We start from the raw sequence: 22,123 nt of genomic DNA on the forward strand, positions 1-22,123 counted from the left end.
GAATAATTAATTTGAGGGGCAGTATAGGAAATAATTAATTTGAGGGGCAGTATAGGAAATAATTATGAGGGGCAGTATAGGAAATAATTATGAGGGGCGGTATAGGAAATAATTAATGGTGGGGGGCAGTATAGGAAATAATTAATGGTGAGGGGCAGTATAGGAAATAATTAATGGTGAGGGGCAGTATAGGAAATAATTAATTTGAGGGGCAGTATAGGAAATAATTAATTTGAGGGGCAGTATAGGAAATAATTATGAGGGGCAGTATAGGAAATAATTATGAGGGGCATTATAGGAAATAATTATGAGGGGCAGTATAGGAAATAATTAATGGTGAGGGGCAGTATAGGGAATAGTTAATGATGGGGGGCAGCATAGGAAATAGTTAATGATGGGGGGAAGCATAAGACATAATTAATGGTGGAGGGGCAGTATAGGAAATAATTAATTTAAAGGGCAGTATAGGAAATAATTAATGGTGGAGGGGCAGTATAGGAAATAATTAATGTTGGGGGGCAGTATAGGAAATAATTAATGGTGGGGGGCAGCATAGGGAATAATTATGAGGGGCAGTATAGGAAATAATTAATTTAAAGGGCAGTATAGGAAATAATTAATGGTGGAGGGGCAGTATAGGAAATAATTAATGGTGGAGGGGCAGTATAGGAAATAATTAATGGTGAGGGGCAGCATAGGAAATAATTAATGGTGAGGGGCAGCATAGGAAATAATTAATGGTGGGGGCAGTATAGGAAATAATTAATGGTGAGGGGTAGCATAGGAAATAATTAATGGTGGAGGGGCAGTATAGGAAATAATTAATGGTGGAGGGGCAGTATAGGAAATAATTAATTTGAGGGGCAGTATAGGAAATAATTAATGGTGAGGGGCAGTATAGGAAATAATTATGAGGGGCAGTATAGGAAATAATTATGAGGGGCAATATAGGTAATAATTAATGGTGGAGGGGCAGTATAGGAAATAATTAATGGTGAGGGGCAGTATAGGAAATAATTAATGGTGAGGGGCAGTATAGGAAATAATTATGAGGGGCAGTATAGGAAATAGTTATGAGGGGCAGTATAGGAAATAATTATGAGGGGCATTATATGAAATAATTAATGGTGAGGGGCAGTATAGGAAATAGTTAATGGTGAGGGGCAGTATAGGAAATAATTAATGGTGGAGGGGCAGTATAGGAAATAATTAATGATGAGGGGCAGGATAGTAAATAATTAATGGGGAGGGGCAGCATAGGGAATAATTAATTATGAGGGGCAGTATAGGAAATAATTATGAGGGGCAGTATAGGAAATAATTATGAGGGGCAGTATAGGAAATATTTAATGGTGAGGGGCAGTATAGGAAATAATTAATGGTGAGGGGCAGTATAGGAAATAATAAATGGTGGAGGGGCAGTATAGGAAATAATTAATGGTGAGGGGCAGTATAGGAAATAATTAATGGTGAGGGGCAGCATAGGAAATAATTAATGGTGGGGGCAGTATAGGAAATAATTAATGGTGGAGGGGCAGTATAGGAAATAATTAATGATGAGGGGCAGTATAGGAAATAATTATGAGGGGCAGTATAGGAAATAATTATGAGGGGCAGTATAGGAAATAATTAATGGTGAGGGGCAGTATAGGAAATAATTATGAGGGGCAGTATAGGAAATAATTGTGAGGGGCAGTATAGGAAATAATTATGAGGGGCAGTATAGGAAATAATTAATGGTGGAGGGGCAGTATAGGAAATAATTAATTTGAGGGGCAGTATAGGAAATAGTTAATTATGAGGGGCAGTATAGGAAATAATTAATTATGAGGGGCAGTATAGGAAATAATTATTGGTGAGGGGCAGTATAGGAAATAATGAATGGTGAGGGGCAGCATAGGGAATAATTATGAGGGGCAGTATAGGAAATAATTATCATGGGCAGTATAGGAAATAATTATGAGGGCAGTATAGGAAATAATTATGAGGGGCAGTATAGGAAATAATTAACGGTGAGGGGCAGTATAGGAAATAATTAATTTGAGGGGCAGTATAGGAAATAATTAATGGTGAGGGGCAGTATAGAAAATAATTAATTTTGAGGGGCAATATAGGAAATAATTATGAGGGGCAGTATAGGAAATAATTAATGGTGAGGGGCAGTATAGGAAATAATTAGTTATGAGGGGCAGTATAGGAAATAAAAATGAGGGGCAGCATAGGAAATAATTATTGGTGGAGGGGCAGTATAGGAAATAATTAATGGTGAGGGGCAGTATAGGAAATAATTAATGGTGAGGGGCAGCATAGGAAATAATTAATGGTGGGGGGCAGTATAGGAAATAATAAATGGTGAGGGGCAGCATAGCAAATAATTAATGGTGGAGGGGCAGTATAGGAAATAATTAATTTGCGGGGCAGTATAGGAAATAATTAATGATGAGGGGCAGTTTAGGAAATAATTAATTATGAGGGGCAGTATAGGAAATAATTAATGGTGAGGGGCAGCATAGGGAATAATTATGAGGGGCAGTATAGGAAATAATTATGAGGGGCAGTATAGGAAATAATTATGAGGGGCAGTATAGAAAATAATTAATTTTGAGGGGCAATATAGGAAATAATTATGAGGGGCAGTATAGGAAATAATTAATGGTGAGGGGCAGTATAGGAAATAATTAATGGTGGAGGGGCAGTATAGAAAATAATTAATTTGAGGGGAAATATAGGAAATAATTAATTTGAGGGGCAGTATAGGAAATAATTAGTTTGAGGGGAAGTATAGGAAATAATTAATTTGAGGGGAAGTATAGGAAATAATTAATTTGAAAGCAAGTATAGGAAATAATTAATGGTGGAGGGGCAGTATAGGAAATAATTAATTTGAGGGGAAATATAGGAAATAATTAATTTGAGGGGCAGTATAGGAAATAATTAGTTTGAGGGGAAGTATAGGAAATAATTAATTTGAGGGGCAGTATAGGAAATAATTAATGGTGAGGGGCAGCATAGGAAATAATTAATGGTGGAGGGGCAGTATAGGAAATAATTAATGGTGGAGGGGCAGTATAGGAAATAATTAATGGTGAGGGGCAGTATAGGAAATAATTATGAGGGGCAGTATAGGAAATAATTATGAGGGGCAGTATAGGAAATAATTAATGGTGAGGGGCAGCATAGGAAATAATTAATGGTGAAGGGGCAGTATAGGAAATAATTAATTTGAGGGGAAGTATAGGAAATAATTAATTAGGAGGGGCAACATAGGGAATAATTATGAGGGGCAGTATAGGAAATAATTAATGGTGAGGGGCAGTATAGGAAATAATTATGAGGGGCAGTATAGGAAATAATTAATTATGAGGGGCAGTATAGGAAATAATTAATTTAAGGGGGAGGATAGGAAATAATTAATGGTGAGGGGCAGCATAGGAAATAATTAATGGTGGAGGGGCAGTATAGGAAATAATTATGAGGGGCAGTATAGGAAATAATTAATGGTGAGGGGCAGCATAGGAAATAATTAATGGTGGAGGGGCAGCATAGGAAATAATTAATGGTGAGGGGCAGCATAGGGAATAATTAATTTGAGGGGAAGTGTAGGAAATAATTAATTTGAGGGGAAGTATAGGAAATAATTAATTTGAGAGGAAGTATAGGAAATAATTAATTTGAGGGACAGTATAGGAAATAATTAATGGTGAGGGGCAGCATAGGAAATAATTAATGGTGGAGGGGCAGTATAGGAAATAATTATGAGGGGCAGTATAGGAAATAATTAATGGTGAGGGGCAGCATAGGAAATAATTAATGGTGGAGGGGCAGGATAGGAAATAATTAATGGTGAGGGGCAGCATAGGAAATAATTAATGGTGGTGGGCAGTATAGTAAATAATTAGTGGTGGAGGGGCAGTATAGGAAATAATTAATTTGAGGGGCAGTATAGGAAATAAATAATGATGAGGGGCAGCATAGGAAATAATTAATAGTGGGGGGCACTATAGGAAATAATTACTGGTGGAGGGGCAGTATAGGAAATAATTAATTTGAGGGGAAATATAGGAAATAATTAATTTGAGGGGCAGTATAGGAAATAATTATGAGGTGCAGTATATGAAATAATTATGAGGGGCAGTATAGGAAATAATTATGAGGGGCAGTATAGGAAAGAATTTATGGTGAGGGGCAGGATAGGAAATAATTAATGGTGAGGGGCAGTATAGAAAATTATTAATTATGAGGGGCAGTACAGGAAATAATTATGAGGGACAGCATAGGAAATAATTAATTATGAGGGGCAGTATAGGAGATAATTAATTTGAGGGGCAACATAGGGAATAATTATGAGGGGCAGTATGGGAAATAATTAATTATTAAGGGGCAGCATAGGAAATAATTAATGGTGAGGGGCAGCATAGGGAATAATTAATTATGAGGGGCAGTATAGGAAATAATTATGAGGGGCAGTATAGGAAATAATTATAAGGGGCAGTATAGGAAATAATTAATGGTGAGGGGCAGCATAGGAAATAATTAATGGTAGGGGACAGTATAGAAAATAATTAATTATGAGGGGCAGTATAGGAACTAATTTAAATGAGGGGCAGCATAAAGAATAATTAAAAGGGGCAGTATAGGAAATAATTAATGGTGGAGGGGCAGTATAGGAAATAATTAATGGTGTAGGGGCAGTATAGGAAATAATTAATTTGAGGGGAAGTATAGGAAATAATTAATGGTGGAGGGGCAGTAAAGGAAATAATTATGAGGGGCAGCATAGGAAATAATTAATTATGAGGGGCAGTTTAGGAGATAATTAATTTGAGGGGCAACATAGGGAATAATTATGAGGGTCAGTATAGGAAATAATTAATGGCGAGGGGCAGCATAGGAAATAATTAATGGTGGGGGGCAGTATAGGAAATAATTAATGGTTAGGAGCAGCATAGGAAATAATTAATGGTGGAGGGGCAGTGTAGGAAATAATTCATTTGAGGGGAAATATAGGAAATAATTAATTTGAGGGGCAGTATAGGAAATAATTAATAGTGAGGGGCAGCATAGGAAATAATTAATGGTGGGGAGCAGTATGGGAAATAATTATTGGTGAGGGGCAGCATAGGAAATAATTAATGGTGGAGGGGCAGTATAGGAAATAATTAATTTGAGGGGAAGTATAGGAAATAATTAATTTGAGAGGAAGTATAGGAAATAATTAATGGTGGAGGGGCAGTATAGGAAATAATTATGAGGGGCAGCATAGGAAATAATTAATGGTGGAGGGGCAGTAAAGGAAATAATTATGAGGGGCAGCATAGGAAATAATTAATTATGAGGGGCAGTGTAGGAGATAATTAATTTGAGGGGCAACATAGGGAATAATTATGAGGGGCAGTATAGGAAACAATTATTGGTGAGGGGCAGTATAGGAAATAATTATGAGGGGCAGTATAGGAAATAATTATGAGGGGCAGTAGAGGAAATAATTAATGGTGAGGGGCAGCATAGGAAATAATTAATTATGAGGGGCAGTATAGGAAATAATTATGAGGGGCAGCATAGGAAATAATTAATGGTGGAGGGACAGTATAGGAAATAATTAATGGTGGAGGGGCAGTATAGGAAATAATTAATGGTGAGGGGCAGTATAGGAAATAATTAATGGTGAGGGGCAGCATAGGAAATAATTAATGGTGAGGGGCAGCATAGGAAATAATTAATGGTGGGGGGCAGTATAGGAAATAATTAATGGTCAGGGGCAGCATAGGAAATAATTATTGGTGGAGGGGCAGTACAGGAAATAATTAATTTGAGGGGAAGTATAGGAAATAATTATGAGAGTCAGTATAGGAAATAATTAATGGTGAGGGGCAGGATAGGAAATAATTAATGGTGATGGGCAGCATAGGAAATAATTATGAGGGGCAGTATAGGAAATAATTATGAGGGGCGGTATAGGAAATAATTATGAGGGGCAGTATAGGAAATAATTATGAGGGGCAGTATAGGAAATAATTATGAGGGGCGGTATAGGAAATAATTAATGGTGGGGGGCAGTATAGGAAATAATTAATGGTGAGGGGCAGTATAGGAAATAATTAATTATGAGGGGCAGTATAGGAAATAATTAATGGTGAGGGGCAGTATAGGAAATAATTAATGGTGAGGGGCAGCATAGGGAATAATTAATTAGGAGGGGCAGTATAGGAAATAATTATGAGGGGCAGTATAGGAAATAATTATGAGGGGCAGTATAGGAAATAATTAATGGTGGAGGGGCAGTATAGGAAATAATGAATGGTGAGGGGCAGCATAGGGAATAATTATGAGGGGCAGTATAGGAAATAATTATGATGGGCAGTATAGGAAATAATTATGAGGGCAGTATAGGAAATAATTATGAGGGGCAGTATAGGAAATAATTAATGGTGAGGGGCAGTATAGGAAATAATTAATGGTGAGGGGCAGCTTAGGAAATAATTAATGGTGGGGGCAGTATAGGAAATAATTAATGGTGAGGGGTAGCATAGGAAATAATTAATGGTGGAGGGGCAGTATAGGAAATAATTAATGGTGGAGGGGCAGTATAGGAAATAATTATGAGGGGCAGTATAGGAAATAATTATGAGGGGCATTATATGAAATAATTAATGGTGAGGGGCAGTATAGGAAATAATTAATGGTGAGGGGCAGTATAGGAAATAATTAATGGTGAGGGGCAGTATAGGAAATAATTAATTTGAGGGGCAGTATAGGAAATAATTATGAGGGGCAGTATAGGAAATAATTATGAGGGGCAGTATAGGAAATAATTATGAGGGGCATTATAGGAAATAATTATGAGGGGCAGTATAGGAAATAATTAATGGTGAGGGGCAGTATAGGGAATAATTAATGGTGAGGGGCAGTATAGGGAATAGTTAATGATGGGGGGCAGCATAGGAAATAGTTAATGATGGGGGGAAGCATAAGACATAATTAATGGTGGAGGGGCAGTATAGGAAATAATTAATTTAAAGGGCAGTATAGGAAATAATTAATGGTGGAGGGGCAGTATAGGAAATAATTAATGTTGGGGGGCAGTATAGGAAATAATTAATGGTGGGGGGCAGTATAGGAAATAATTAATGGTGAGGGGCAGCATAGGGAATAATTAATTAGGAGGGGCAGTATAGGAAATAATTATGAGGGGCAGTATAGGAAATAATTATGAGGGGCAGTATAGGAAATAATTAATGGTGGAGGGGCAGTATAGGAAATAATTAATTATGAGGGGCAGTATAGGAAATAATTATGATGGGCAGTATAGGAAATAATTATGAGGGGCAGTATAGGAAATAATTAATGGTGGAGGGGCAGTATAGGAAATAATTAATGGTGAGGGGCAGCATAGGAAATAATTAATGGTGAGGGGCAGCATAGGAAATAATTAATGGTGAGGGGCAGTATAGGAAATAATTAATGGTGAGGGGCAGCATAGGAAATAGTTAATGATGGGGGGAAGCATAAGACATAATTAATGGTTGAGGGGCAGTATAGGAAATAATTAATTTAAAGGGCAGTATAGGAAATAATTAATGGTGGAGGGGCAGTATAGGAAATAATTAATGTTGGGGGGCAGTATAGGAAATAATTAATTATGAGGGGCAGTATAGGAAATAATTATGAGGGGCAGTATAGGAAATAATTATGAGGGGCGGTATAGGAAATAATTAATGGTGGGGGGCAGTATAGGAAATAATTAATGGTGAGGGGCAGTATAGGAAATAATTAATGGTGAGGGGCAGCATAGGGAATAATTAATTGTGAGGGGCAGTATAGGAAATAATTATGAGGGGCGGTATAGGAAATAATTAATGGTGGGGGGGGCAGTATAGGAAATAATTAATGGTGAGGGGCAGTATAGGAAATAATTAATGGTGAGGGGCAGCATAGGGAATAATTAATTGTGAGGGGCAGTATAGGAAATAATTATGAGGGGCAGTATAGTAAATAATTAATGGTGGGGGGCAGTATAGGAAATAATTAACGGTGAGGGGCAGTATAGGAAATAATTAATGGTGGGGGGCAGTATAGGAAATAATTAATTATGAGGGGCAGTATAGGAAATAATTAATGGTGAGGGGCAGCATAGGGAATAATTAATTAGGAGGGGCAGTATAGGAAATAATTATGAGGGGCGGTATAGGAAATAATTAATGGTGGGGGGCAGTATAGGAAATAATTAATGGTGAGGGGCAGTATAGGAAATAATTAATTATGAGGGGCAGTATAGGAAATAATTAATGGTGAGGGGCAGTATAGGAAATAATTAATGGTGAGGGGCAGCATAGGGAATAATTAATTAGGAGGGGCAGTATAGGAAATAATTATGAGGGGCAGTATAGGAAATAATTATGAGGGGCAGTATAGGAAATAATTAATGGTGGAGGGGCAGTATAGGAAATAATTAATTATGAGGGGCAGTATAGGAAATAATTATGATGGGCAGTATAGGAAATAATTATGAGGGGCAGTATAGGAAATAATTAATGGTGGAGGGGCAGTATAGGAAATAATTAATGGTGAGGGGCAGCATAGGAAATAATTAATGGTGAGGGGCAGCATAGGAAATAATTAATGGTGAGGGGCAGTATAGGAAATAATTAATGGTGAGGGGCAGCATAGGAAATAGTTAATGATGGGGGGAAGCATAAGACATAATTAATGGTGGAGGGGCAGTATAGGAAATAATTAATTTAAAGGGCAGTATAGGAAATAATTAATGGTGGAGGGGCAGTATAGGAAATAATTAATGTTGGGGGGCAGTATAGGAAATAATTAATTATGAGGGGCAGTATAGGAAATAATTATGAGGGGCAGTATAGGAAATAATTATGAGGGGCGGTATAGGAAATAATTAATGGTGGGGGGCAGTATAGGAAATAATTAATGGTGAGGGGCAGTATAGGAAATAATTAATGGTGAGGGGCAGCATAGGGAATAATTAATTGTGAGGGGCAGTATAGGAAATAATTATGAGGGGCGGTATAGGAAATAATTAATGGTGGGGGGGCAGTATAGGAAATAATTAATGGTGAGGGGCAGTATAGGAAATAATTAATGGTGAGGGGCAGCATAGGGAATAATTAATTGTGAGGGGCAGTATAGGAAATAATTATGAGGGGCAGTATAGTAAATAATTAATGGTGGGGGGCAGTATAGGAAATAATTAACGGTGAGGGGCAGTATAGGAAATAATTAATGGTGGGGGGCAGTATAGGAAATAATTAATTATGAGGGGCAGTATAGGAAATAATTAATGGTGAGGGGCAGCATAGGGAATAATTAATTAGGAGGGGCAGTATAGGAAATAATTATGAGGGGCGGTATAGGAAATAATTAATGGTGGGGGGCAGTATAGGAAATAATTAATGGTGAGGGGCAGTATAGGAAATAATTAATTATGAGGGGCAGTATAGGAAATAATTAATGGTGAGGGGCAGTATAGGAAATAATTAATGGTGAGGGGCAGCATAGGGAATAATTAATTAGGAGGGGCAGTATAGGAAATAATTATGAGGGGCAGTATAGGAAATAATTATGAGGGGCAGTATAGGAAATAATTAATGGTGGAGGGGCAGTATAGGAAATAATGAATGTTGAGGGGCAGCATAGGGAATAATTATGAGGGGCAGTATAGGAAATAATTATGATGGGCAGTGTAGGAAATAATTATGAGGGCAGTATAGGAAATAATTATGAGGGGCAGTATAGGAAATAATTAATGGTGAGGGGCAGTATAGGAAATAATTAATGGTGAGGGGCAGCATAGGAAATAATTAATGGTGGGGGCAGTATAGGAAATAATTAATGGTGAGGGGTAGCATAGGAAATAATTAATGGTGGAGGGGCAGTATAGGAAATAATTAATGGTGGAGGGGCAGTATAGGAAATAATTAATTTGAGGGGCAGTATAGGAAATAATTAATGGTGAGGGGCAGCATAGGGAATAATTAATTAGGAGGGGCAGTATAGGAAATAATTATGAGGGGCAGTATAGGAAATAATTATGAGCATAGGGAATAATTAATTAGGAGGGGCAGTATAGGAAATAATTATGAGGGGCAGTATAGGAAATAATTATGAGGGGCAGTATAGGAAATAATTAATGGTGGAGGGGCAGTATAGGAAATAATGAATGTTGAGGGGCAGCATAGGGAATAATTATGAGGGGCAGTATAGGAAATAATTATGATGGGCAGTGTAGGAAATAATTATGAGGGCAGTATAGGAAATAATTATGAGGGGCAGTATAGGAAATAATTAATGGTGAGGGGCAGTATAGGAAATAATTAATGGTGAGGGGCAGCATAGGAAATAATTAATGGTGGGGGCAGTATAGGAAATAATTAATGGTGAGGGGTAGCATAGGAAATAATTAATGGTGGAGGGGCAGTATAGGAAATAATTAATGGTGGAGGGGCAGTATAGGAAATAATTAATTTGAGGGGCAGTATAGGAAATAATTAATGGTGAGGGGCAGCATAGGGAATAATTAATTAGGAGGGGCAGTATAGGAAATAATTATGAGGGGCAGTATAGGAAATAATTATGAGGGGCGGTATAGGAAATAATTAATGGTGGGGGGCAGTATAGGAAATAATTAATGGTGAGGGGCAGTATAGGAAATAATTATGAGGGGCAGTATAGGAAATAATTATGAGGGGCGGTATAGGAAATAATTAATGGTGGGGGGCAGTATAGGAAATAATTAATGGTGAGGGGCAGTATAGGAAATAATTAATTATGAGGGGCAGTATAGGAAATAATTAATGGTGAGGGGCAGTATAGGAAATAATTAATGGTGAGGGGCAGCATAGGGAATAATTAATTAGGAGGGGCAGTATAGGAAATAATTATGAGTGGCAGTATAGGAAATAATTATGAGGGGCAGTATAGGAAATAATTAATGGTGGAGGGGCAGTATAGGAAAAAATGAATGGTGAGGGGCAGCATAGGGAATAATTATGAGGGGCAGTATAGGAAAAAATTATGATGGGCAGTATAGGAAATAATTATGAGGGCAGTATAGGAAATAATTATGAGGGGCAGTATAGGAAATAATTAATGGTGAGGGGCAGTATAGGAAATAATTAATGGTGAGGGGCAGCATAGGAAATAATTAATGGTGGGGGCAGTATAGGAAATAATTAATGGTGAGGGGTAGCATAGGAAATAATTAATGGTGGAGGGGCAGTATAGGAAATAATTAATGGTGGAGGGGCAGTATAGGAAATAATTAATGGTGAGGGGCAGTATAGGAAATAATTAATGGTGAGGGGCAGTATAGGAAATAATTATGAGGGGCAGTATAGGAAATAATTATGAGGGGCAGTATAGGAAATAATTATGAGGGGCATTATATGAAATAATTAATGGTGAGGGGCAGTATAGGAAATAATTAATGGTGAGGGGCAGTATAGGAAATAATTAATTTGAGGGGCAGTATAGGAAATAATTAATTTGAGGGGCAGTATAGGAAATAATTATGAGGGGCAGTATAGGAAATAATTATGAGGGGCAGTATAGGAAATAATTATGAGGGGCATTATAGGAAATAATTATGAGGGGCAGTATGGGAAATAATTAATGGTGAGGGGCAGTATAGGGAATAGTTAATGATGGGGGGCAGCATAGGAAATAGTTAATGATGGGGGGAAGCATAAGACATAATTAATGGTGGAGGGGCAGTATAGGAAATAATTAATTTAAAGGGCAGTATAGGAAATAATGAATGGTGGAGGGGCAGTATAGGAAATAATTAATGTTGGGGGGCAGTATAGGAAATAATTAATGGTGGGGGGCAGTATAGGAAATAATTAATGGTGAGGGGCAGCATAGGGAATAATTAATTAGGAGGGGCAGTATAGGAAATAATTATGAGGGGCAGTATAGGAAATAATTATGAGGGGCAGTATAGGAAATAATTAATGGTGGAGGGGCAGTATAGGAAATAATGAATGGTGAGGGGCAGCATAGGGAATAATTATGAGGGGCAGTATAGGAAATAATTATGATGGGCAGTATAGGAAATAATTATGAGGGCAGTATAGGAAATAATTATGAGGGGCAGTATAGGAAATAATTAATGGTGGAGGGGCAGTATAGGAAATAATTAATGGTGAGGGGCAGCATAGGAAATAATTAATGGTGGGGGCAGTATAGGAAATAATTAATGGTGAGGGGTAGCATAGGAAATAATTAATGGTGGAGGGGCAGTATAGGAAATAATTAATTTGAGGGGCAGTATAGGAAATAATTAATGGTGGAGGGGCAGTATAGGAAATAATTAATTTGAGGGGCAGTATAGGAAATAATTAATGGTGAGGGGCAGTATAGGAAATAATTATGAGGGGCAGTATAGGAAATAATTATGAGGGGCAGTATAGGAAATAATTATGAGGGGCATTATATGAAATAATTAATGGTGAGGGGCAGTATAGGAAATAATTAATGGTGAGGGGCAGTATAGGAAATAATTAATTTGAGGGGCAGTATAGGAAATAATTAATTTGAGGGGCAGTATAGGAAATAATTATGAGGGGCAGTATAGGAAATAATTATGAGGGGCAGTATAGGAAATAATTATGAGGGGCATTATAGGAAATAATTATGAGGGGCAGTATGGGAAATAATTAATGGTGAGGGGCAGTATAGGGAATAGTTAATGATGGGGGGCAGCATAGGAAATAGTTAATGATGGGGGGAAGCATAAGACATAATTAATGGTGGAGGGGCAGTATAGGAAATAATTAATTTAAAGGGCAGTATAGGAAATAATGAATGGTGGAGGGGCAGTATAGGAAATAATTAATGTTGGGGGGCAGTATAGGAAATAATTAATGGTGGGGGGCAGTATAGGAAATAATTAATGGTGAGGGGCAGCATAGGGAATAATTAATTAGGAGGGGCAGTATAGGAAATAATTATGAGGGGCAGTATAGGAAATAATTATGAGGGGCAGTATAGGAAATAATTAATGGTGGAGGGGCAGTATAGGAAATAATGAATGGTGAGGGGCAGCATAGGGAATAATTATGAGGGGCAGTATAGGAAATAATTATGATGGGCAGTATAGGAAATAATTATGAGGGCAGTATAGGAAATAATTATGAGGGGCAGTATAGGAAATAATTAATGGTGGAGGGGCAGTATAGGAAATAATTAATGGTGAGGGGCAGCATAGGAAATAATTAATGGTGGGGGCAGTATAGGAAATAATTAATGGTGAGGGGTAGCATAGGAAATAATTAATGGTGGAGGGGCAGTATAGGAAATAATTAATTTGAGGGGCAGTATAGGAAATAATTAATGGTGGAGGGGCAGTATAGGAAATAATTAATTATGAGGGGCAGTATAGGAAATAATTATGAGGGGCAGTATAGGAAATAATTATGAGGGGCGGTATAGGAAATAATTAATGGTGGGGGGCAGTATAGGAAATAATTAATGTTGAGGGGCAGTATAGGAAATAATTAATGGTGAGGGGCAGCATAGGGAATAATTAATTGTGAGGGGCAGTATAGGAAATAATTATGAGGGGCGGTATAGGAAATAATTAATGGTGGGGGGCAGTATAGGAAATAATTAATGGTGAGGGGCAGTATAGGAAATAATTAATGGTGAGGGGCAGTATAGGAAATAATTAATGATGGGGGGAAGCATAAGACATAATTAATGGTGAGGGGCAGTATAGGAAATAATTAATGGTGATGGTGTAAGAAATAATTAATTATGAGGGGCTGTCTAGTAATTAATGGGGGGAAGGCATATTCAATATTTAATGGCGAGAGGTCCCAGTATATTAATTAATTAATTGGGACAATATATATAAAATAGTTCAGTAGGAGTGCGGTATATTAAATAAATAATTGAGGGGGGCCCAGTGTGTTACGGATGCGGTCACATGTACCGCTATTTCTTTTTAAACTTAAGTCCGGCCCTCCAACGGTCTGAGGGGGACAGTGAACGGCCCCCTACATAAAAAGTTTGGGGACCCCTGTATTAGGGGTTTGATTGAATTAGGCACAGTCTGACGATTTTTTTTTTTTCAAAAACTTAAAGTGACTTAAAATCCAGTTGTGTGCTGCCAGTGTAGGTTAGAAACTAGGCATACAAGAACCCATGCCTATTTTTTTTTTTTTTTAAAAAGGGCAGTTAAAAGGTTGTGATGGGCGGGGGCCAATAGTTAGTTATTATGGGCAGTATAGGAAATAATTAATGGTGAGGGGCAGTATAGGAAATATTTAATGGTGAGGGGCAGCATAGGGAATAATTATTTATGAGGGGCAGTATAGGAAATAATTATGAGGGGCAGTATAGGAAATAATTATGAGGGGCAGTATAGGAAATAATTAATGGTGGAGGGGCAGTATAGGAAATAATTAATTTGAGGGGCAGTATAGGAAATAATTAATGGTGAGGGGCAGTATTGGAAATAATTAATGGTGAGGGGCAGTATAGGGAATAATTAATTTGAGGGGCAGTATAGGAAATAATTAATGGTGAGGGGAAGTATAGGAAATAATTTATGGTGAGGGGCAGCATAGGGAATAATTAATTATGAGGGGCAGCATAGGAAATAATTATGAGGGGCAGTATAGGAAATAAATAATTATGAGGGGCAGTATAGGAAAAAATTATGAGGGGCAGTATAGGAATTAATTATGAGGGGCAGTATAGGAAATAATTAATGGTGGAGGGGCAGTATAGGAAATAATTAATTTGAGGGGCAGTATAGGAAATAATTATGAGGGGCAGTATAGGAAATAATTATGAGGGGCAGTATAGGAATTAATTATGAGGGGCAGTATAGGAAATAATTAATGGTGAAGGGCAGTATAGGAAATAATTATGAGGGGCAGTATAGGAAATAATTATGAGGGGCAGTATAGGAAATAATTAATGGTGAGGGGCAGCATAGGAAATAATTAATGATGGGGGGAAGCATAAGACATAATTAATGGTGAGGGGCAGTATAGGAAATAATTAATGGTGATGGTGTAAGAAATAATTAATTATGAGGGGCTGTCTAGTAATTAATGGGGGGAAGGCATATTCAATATTTAATGGCGAGAGGTCCCAGTATATTAATTAATTAATTGGGACAATATATATAAAACAGTTCAGTAGGAGTGCGGTATATTAAATAAATAATTGAGGGGGGCCCAGTGTATTACGGATGCGGTCACATGTACCGCTATTTCTTTTTAAACTTAAGTCCGGCCCTCCAACGGTCTGAGGGGGACAGTGAACGGCCCCCTACATAAAAAGTTTGGGGACCCCTGTATTAGGGGTTTGATTGAATTAGGCACAGTCTGACGATTTTTTTTTTTTTTTCAAAAACTTAAAGTGACTTAAAATCCAGTTGTGTGCTGCCAGTGTAGGTTAGAAACTAGGCATACAAGAACCCATGCCTATTTTTTTTTTTTTTTTTAAAAGGGCAGTTAAAAGGTTGTGGTGGGCGGGGGCCAATAGTTAGTTATTATGAGCAGTATAGGAAATAATTAATGGTGAGGGGCAGTATAGGAAATATTTAATGGTGAGGGGCAGCATAGGGAATAATTAATTAGGAGGGGCAGTATAGGAAATAATTATGAGGGGCAGTATAGGAAATAATTATGAGGGGCAGTATAGGAAATAATTAATGGTGGAGGGGCAGTATAGGAAATAATTAATGGTGAGGGGCAGTATAGGAAATAATTAATGGTGAGTGGCAGTATAGGAAATAATTATGAGGGGCAGTATAGGAAATAATTAATGGTGAGGGGCAGCATAAAAAATAATTAATGGTGGAGGGGCAGTATAGGAAATAATTAATGGTGGTGGTGTAAGAAATAATTAATTATGAGGGGCTGTCTAGTAATTAATGGGGGGAAGGCATATTCAATATTTAATGGCGAGAGGTCCCAGTATATTAATTAATTAATTGGGACAATATATATAAAATAGTTCAGTAGGAGTGCGGTATATTAAATAAATAATTGAGGGGGGCCCAGTGTATTACGGATGCGGTCACATGTACCGCTATTACTTTTTAAACTTAAGTCCGGCCCTCCAACGGTCTGAAGGGGACAGTGAACGGCCCCCTACATAAAAAGTTTGAGGACCCCTGTATTAGGGGTTTGATTGAATTAGGCACAGTCTGACGATTTTTTTTTTTTTCAAAAACTTAAAGTGACTTAAAATCCAGTTGTGTGCTGCCAGTGTAGGTTAGAAACTAGGCATACAAGAACCCATGCCTATTTTTTTTTTTTTTTTTAAAAGGGCAGTTAAAAGGTTGTGGTGGGCGGGGGCCAATAGTTAGTTATTATGAGCAGTATAGGAAATAATTAATGGTGAGGGGCTGTATAGGAAATATTTAATGGTGAGGGGCAGCATAGGGAATAATTAATTATGAGGGGCAGTATAGGAAATAATTATGAGGGGCAGTATAGGAAATAATTATGAGGGGCAGTATAGGAAATAATTAATGGTGGAGGGGCAGCATAGGAAATAATTAATTTGAGGGGCAGTATAGGAAATAATTATGAGGGGCAGTATAGGAAATAATTAATGGTGAGGGGCAGCATAGGAAATAATTAATGGTGGGGGCAGTATAGGAAATAATTAATGGTGAGGGGTAGCATAGGAAATAATTAATGGTGGAGGGGCAGTATAGGAAGTAATTAATGGTGGAGGGGCAGTATAGGAAATAATTAATTTGAGGGGCAGTATAGGAAATAATTAATGGTGAGGGGCAGTATAGGAAATAATTATGAGGGGCAGTATAGGAAATAATTATGAGGGGCAGTATAGGAAATAATTATGAGTGGCATTATATGAAATAATTAATGGTGAGGGGCAGTATAGGAAATAATTAATGGTGAGGGGCAGTATAGGAAATAATTAATTTGAGGGGCAGTATAGGAAATAATTAATTTGAGGGGCAGTATAGGAAATAATTATGAGGGGCAGTATAGGAAATAATTATGAGGGGCAGTATAGGAAATAATTATGAGGGGCATTATAGGAAATAATTATGAGGGGCAGTATAGGAAATAATTAATGGTGAGGGGCAGTATAGGGAATAGTTAATGATGGGGGGCAGCATAGGAAATAGTTAATGATGGGGGGAAGCATAAGACATAATTAATGGTGGAGGGGCAGTATAGGAAATAATTAATTTAAAGGGCAGTATAGGAAATAATTAATGGTGGAGGGGCAGTATAGGAAATAATTAATGTTGGGGGGCAGTATAGGAAATAATTAATGGTGGGGGGCAGTATAGGAAATAATTAATGGTGAGGGGCAGCATAGGGAATAATTAATTAGGAGGGGCAGTATAGGAAATAATTATGAGGGGCAGTATAGGAAATAATTATGAGGGGCAGTATAGGAAATAATTATGAGGGGCACTATAGGAAATAATTAATTTGAGGGGCAGTATAGGAAATAATTAATGGTGAGGGGCAGTATAGGAAATAATTATGAGGGGCAGTATAGGAAATAATTATGAGGGGCAATATAGGAAATAATTAATGGTGGAGGGGCAGTATAGGAAATAATTAATGGTGAGGGGCAGTATAGGAAATAATTAATGGTGAGGGGCAGTATAGGAAATAATTATGAGGGGCAGTATAGGAAATAGTTATGAGGGGCAGTATAGGAAATAATTATGAGGGGCATTATATGAAATAATTAATGGTGAGGGGCAGTATAGGAAATAATTAATGGTGAGGGGCAGTATAGGAAATAATTAATGGTGGAGGGGCAGTATAGGAAATAATTAATGATGAGGGGCAGGATAGTAAATAATTAATGGTGAGGGGCAGTATAGGAAATAATTATGAGGGCAGTATAGGAAATAATTATGAGGGGCATTATAGGAAATAATTAATTATGAGGGGCAGTATAGGAAATAATTATGAGGGGCAGTATAGGAAATAATTATGAGGGGCGGTATAGGAAATAATTAATGGTGGGGGGCAGTATAGGAAATAATTAATGGTGAGGGGCAGTATAGGAAATAATTAATGGTGAGGGGCGGTATAGGAAATAATTAATGGTGGGGGGCAGTATAGGAAATAATTAATGGTGAGGGGCAGTATAGGAAATAATTATGAGGGGCAGTATAGGAAATAATTATGAGGGGCGGTATAGGAAATAATTAATGGTGGGGGGTAGTATAGGAAATAATTAATGGTGAGGGGCAGTATAGGAAATAATTAATGGTGAGGGGCAGTATAGGAAATAATTAATTTGAGGGGCAGTATAGGAAATAATTAATTTGAGGGGCAGTATAGGAAATAATTATGAGGGGCAGTATAGGAAATAATTATGAGGGGCATTATAGGAAATAATTATGAGGGGCAGTATAGGAAATAATTAATGGTGAGGGGCAGTATAGGGAATAGTTAATGATGGGGGGCAGCATAGGAAATAGTTAATGATGGGGGGAAGCATAAGACATAATTAATGGTGGAGGGGCAGTATAGGAAATAATTAATTTAAAGGGCAGTATAGGAAATAATTAATGGTGGAGGGGCAGTATAGAAAATAATTAATGTTGGGGGGCAGTATAGGAAATAATTAATGGTGGGGGGGCAGTATAGAAAATAATTAATAGTGAGGGGCAGCATAGGGAATAATTAATTAGGAGGGGCAGTATAGGAAATAATTATGAGGGGCAGTATAGGAAATAATTAATGGTGGAGGGGCAGTATAGGAAATAATGAATGGTGAGGGGCAGCATAGGGAATAATTATGAGGGGCAGTATAGGAAATAATTATGATGGGCAGTATAGGAAATAATTATGAGGGGCAGTATAGGAAATAATTAATGGTGGAGGGGCAGTATAGGAAATAATTAATGGTGAGGGGCAGCATAGGAAATAATTAATGGTGAGGGGCAGCATAGGAAATAATTAATGGTGGGGGCAGTATAGGAAATAATTAATGGTGAGGGGTAGCATAGGAAATAATTAATGGTGGAGGGGCAGTATAGGAAATAATTAATGGTGGAGGGGCAGTATAGGAAATAATTAATTTGAGGGGCAGTATAGGAAATAATTAATGGTGAGGGGCAGTATAGGAAATAATTATGAGGGGCAGTATAGGAAATAATTATGAGGGGCAGTATAGGAAAAAATTAATGGTGAGGGGCAGTATAGGAAATAATTATGAGGGGCAGTATAGGAAATAGTTATGAGGGGCAGTATAGGAAATAATTATGAGGGGCATTATATGAAATAATTAATGGTGAGGGGCAGTATAGGAAATAGTTAATGGTGAGGGGCAGTATAGGAAATAATTAATGGTGGAGGGGCAGTATAGGAAATAATTAATGATGAGGGGCAGGATAGTAAATAATTAATGGTGAGGGGCAGCATAGGGAATAATTAATTATGAGGGGCAGTATAGGAAATAATTATGAGGGGCAGTATAGGAAATAATTATGAGGGGCAGTATAGGAAAAAATTAATGGTGAGGGGCAGTATAGGAAATATTATGAGGGGCAGTATAGGAAATAGTTATGAGGGGCAGTATAGGAAATAATTATGAGGGGCAGTATAGGAAATATTTAATGGTGAGGGGCAGTATAGGAAATAATTAATGGTGAGGGGCAGTATAGGAAATAATTAATGGTGGAGGGGCAGTATAGGAAATATTTAATGGTGAGGGGCAGTATAGGAAATAATTAATGGTGAGGGGCAGCATAGGAAATAATTAATGGTGGGGGCAGTATAGGAAATAATTAATGGTGGAGGGGCAGTATAGGAAATAATTAATTTGAGGGGCAGTATAGGAAATAATTAATGGTGAGGGGCAGTATAGGAAATAATTATGAGGGGCAGTATAGGAAATAATTATGAGGGGCAGTATAGGAAATAATTAATGGTGGAGGGGCAGTATAGGAAATAATTATGAGGGGCAGTATAGGAAATAATTATGAGGGGCAGTATAGGAAATAATTAATGGTGGAGGGGCAGTATAGGAAATAATTAATGATGAGGGGCAGTATAGGAAATAATTATGAGGGGCAGTATAGGAAATAATTATGAGGGGCAGTATAGGAAATAATTAATGGTGAGGGGCAGTATAGGAAATAATTATGAGGGGCAGTATAGGAAATAATTGTGAGGGGCAGTATAGGAAATAATTATGAGGGGCAGTTTAGGAAATAATTAATGGTGGAGGGGCAGTATAGGAAATAATTAATTTGAGGGGCAGTATAGGAAATAGTTAATTATGAGGGGCAGTATAGGAAATAATTAATTATGAGGGGCAGTATAGGAAATAATTATTGGTGAGGGGCAGTATAGGAAATAATGAATGGTGAGGGGCAGCATAGGGAATTATTATGAGGGGCAGTATAGGAAATAATTATCATGGGCAGTATAGGAAATAATTATGAGGGCAGTATAGGAAATAATTATGAGGGGCAGTATAGGAAATAATTAACGGTGAGGGGCAGTATAGGAAATAATTAATTTGAGGGGCAGTATAGGAAATAGTTAATTATGAGGGGCAGTATAGGAAATAATTAATTATGAGGGGCAGTATAGGAAATAATTATGAGGGGCAGTATAGGAAATAATTATGAGGGGCGGTATAGGAAATAATTAATGGTGGGGGGCAGTATAGGAAATAATTAATGGTGAGGGGCAGTATAGGAAATAATTAATGGTGAGGGGCAGCATAGGAAATAATTATGAGGGGCAGTATAGGAAATAATTAATGGTGCAGGGGCAGTATAGGAAATAATTAATTTGAGGGGCAGTATAGGAAATAGTTAATTATGAAGGGCAGTATAGGAAATAATTAATTATGAGGGGCAGTATAGGAAATAATTATTGGTGAGGGGCAGTATAGGAAATAATGAATGGTGAGGGGCAGTATAGGAAATAGTTAATTATGAGGGGCAGTATAGGAAATAATTAATTATGAGGGGCAGTATAGGAAATAATTATGAGGGGCAGTATAGGAAATAATTATGAGGGGCGGTATAGGAAATAATTAATGGTGGGGGGCAGTATAGGAAATAATTAATGGTGAGGGGCAGTATAGGAAATAATTAATGGTGAGGGGCAGCATAGGGAATAATTAATTGTGAGGGGCAGTATAGGAAATAATTATGAGGGGCGGTATAGGAAATAATTAATGGTGGGGGGGCAGTATAGGAAATAATTAATGGTGAGGGGCAGTATAGGAAATAATTACTGGTGAGGGGCAGCATAGGGAATAATTAATTGTGAGGGGCAGTATAGGAAATAATTAACGGTGAGGGGCAGTATAGGAAATAATTAATGGTGGGGGGCAGTATAGGAAATAATTAATTATGAGGGGCAGTATAGGAAATAATTAATGGTGAGGGGCAGCATAGGGAATAATTAATTAGGAGGGGCAGTATAGGAAATAATTATGAGGGGCAGTATAGGAAATAATTATGAGGGGCGGTATAGGAAATAATTAATGGTGGGGGGCAATATAGGAAATAATTAATGGTGAGGGGCAGTATAGGAAATAATTAATTATGAGGGGCAGTATAGGAAATAATTAATGGTGAGGGGCAGTATAGGAAATAATTAATGGTGAGGGGCAGCATAGGGAATAATTAATTAGGAGGGACAGTATAGGAAATAATTATGAGGGGCAGTATAGGAAATAATTATGAGGGGATGTATAGGAAATACTTAATGGTGGAGGGGCAGTATAGGAAATAATGAATGGTGAGGTGCAGCATAGGGAATAATTATGAGGGGCAGTATAGGAAATAATTATGATGGGCAGTATAGGAAATAATTATGAGGGCAGTATAGGAAATAATTATGAGGGGCAGTATAGGAAATAATTAATGGTGGAGGGGCAGTATAGGAAATAATTAATGGTGAGGGGCAGCATAGGAAATAATTAATGGTGAGGGGCAGCATAGGAAATAATTAATGGTGGGGGCAGTATAGGAAATAATTAATGGTGAGGGGTAGCATAGGAAATAATTAATGGTGGAGGGGCAGTATAGGAAATAATTAATGGTGAGGGGTAGCATAGGAAATAATTAATGGTGGAGGGGCAGTATAGGAAATAATTAATGGTGGAGGGG

Source organism: Engystomops pustulosus, unplaced genomic scaffold, assembly GCF_040894005.1.
Source record: "Engystomops pustulosus unplaced genomic scaffold, aEngPut4.maternal MAT_SCAFFOLD_18, whole genome shotgun sequence".
In the NCBI taxonomy this organism is placed as follows: Eukaryota; Metazoa; Chordata; class Amphibia; order Anura; family Leptodactylidae; genus Engystomops; species Engystomops pustulosus.